This window comes from Schistocerca piceifrons, chromosome 1, assembly GCF_021461385.2.
Source record: "Schistocerca piceifrons isolate TAMUIC-IGC-003096 chromosome 1, iqSchPice1.1, whole genome shotgun sequence".
Taxonomy (NCBI): Eukaryota; Metazoa; Arthropoda; class Insecta; order Orthoptera; family Acrididae; genus Schistocerca; species Schistocerca piceifrons.
The window spans coordinates 846667994-846670179 of NC_060138.1; the positions used below are offsets into that span (position 1 = coordinate 846667994).

At 44.1% G+C, this 2186-nt stretch overlaps 1 pseudogene; it reads right to left on the reverse strand.

The window, feature by feature from the left end:
* Positions 1-213: 213 nt before the first annotated feature.
* LOC124723695 lies at positions 214-330 on the reverse strand (annotated as a pseudogene).
* Positions 331-2186: the final 1856 nt, after the last annotated feature.

Below are 2186 nucleotides of genomic sequence, written 5' to 3' on the forward strand. Positions count from 1 at the left end.
CATATAAAATCACTCACTCCGTCTTCAGGCCACGAGTGGCCTACCGGGACCATCCGACCGCCGAGTCGTCCTCAGAGGAGGATGCGGATAGGAGGGGCGTGGGGTCAGCACACCGCTCTGCCGGCCGTTACGATTGTATTCTTGACCGAAGCCGCTACTATTCGGTCGAGTACTCCTCAATTGGCATCACGAGGCTGAGTGCATCCCGAAAAATAGCAACAGCACATGGTGGCTGGATGGTCACCCATCCAAGTGCCGGCCACGCCCAACAGCGCTTAACTTCGGTGATCTCACGGGAACCGGTGTATCTACTGCGGCAAGGCCGTTGCCAATATCCTCATATACTTCCTCTGTATCTACATCTTCAACTTGTGACGTCGGTATGTGTACCTGAACTATCGTTGTCGGTGTTGGTTTGCTGTCGTTTCTGGTGATAACAGCACTCACTATCATCACTGAACAGTTCGCAGTAAATCACTCTCCGCCCTACCTTACTATTCGTAACGAATCGCAGTCCCGTGACACCATTTTTCTCTGCTGTCCCTACCACCTTCAAACTTATGACATTCCACGCTCCAACTCGTAGAACGCTGTCCTTTTGTTGGTTATTGAATCTCATGGTCACCTTCCGTTAGGCAGCTCCTCCCGGAAATCCCAATAGGGGTCTATCATGGTATCTTTAGCCAATGGAGCGATCATCATGACACGTTTTCAATTATAGGCTACATGTCCTGTGGATACACATTGTGTGTCTTTAATCCAGTGATTTACATTGCCCTCTGCATCCTCATACCGTCGATCATAGCTGATTCTTCCACCTTCAGGGGCAGTTTCCCACCCAAGGGCAAGAGTGTGCCCTGATACTCTGTCCGCTCCTCCCCACACTTTGATAACGCCTTTGGCAGAATGAGGGTGACTTCTTATGCTGAAAGTCTTCAGCCGCCAATGCTGATGATTTTTATTCAAAATTTAAGCGGTTTGAAACCGGGACCAAGGACGTTTTGATTACTAATCAAAGACGCAAACCTTAGAACACGGCTACTAAAGAAAAAAAAGAACATATATTTTTTGTTAAACGTCTGTGTTCAACGTGTTCAAAGTGTTCAACGTGTTGTCACAGAATGTTTCATCGCGTTCCTGTACTTCCCTTCGTTGGACATCCTAGTCATGTCTATCGTCAAAAACCGAAGTGATCTTCATTCCGACATTCCCTACACATGTCTTTAAACTTGTTAAAATTCATGTAGTCACCAACAAACCCACGGTAGATACGTTATAAATTCCCGTGATCCTGCCTGATGTTATTCAAAACATTTAGTTTGTCTCTCACGAGTTGCTTTGGTAACTTTGTGTACATTTCATCCAAGTGAAATTAATCTAGTCCAATGTGTCTTCCTTTAGCGGAATATTCTGCACCGACGTTCTGATTTTCAAGAATGAAGTCATCAAACACGACGAGTGAGTGTCTTCACACTCATACAGTGGTATTATTTGATTTTTATTTTCAACAAATGTGGCAATTTTTTCATCGTGTTCTTCTTCGACTTTCTCACACATTTTAATGAATTCTTTGTACTTTGGTTGATCCAAACTCTTCGAGTAGACTTACTAATGACTGATTAATTACTTTTTTCCAGTTCAACCATCCTAGATCCAATATGTAGTTATCGACCATTAACGTTGTTCCCACACATCCATTCTGTCCTAGGATTGCACATCGAATGGAGTTAGGTAAGAACTTTCCATGGTTGTTTTTAGATTTTTTCTCACCTTTGGTTTCCAGTCCGTCTTCTTCATTTAACGAACGACATTTCTCGTAGTAAATGAGTTGATTGTTTCAGCTGAGTGGAAAGTCTTCAGTGCTGAAGAAAAGATTAACAGCAGCTGTGAATGATGGTTCTCATCACGTATTGGTGGGTTTCCACACAACATTCTTAACTCCAAATGGCTCTGAGCACTATGGGACTTAACATCTGAGGTTATCAGTCCACTAGAAATTAGAACTACTTAAACCTAACTAACCTAAGGACATCACACACATCCATGCCCGAGGCAGGATTCGAACCTGTGACCGTAACGGTCGCGCGGTGTGAGACTAAAGCGCCTAGAACCGCTCGGCCACTCCGGCCGGCTCTTAACTCCAAACAATACATCAAAAAGTAATAAACTGTACTGTTATGGAGAAA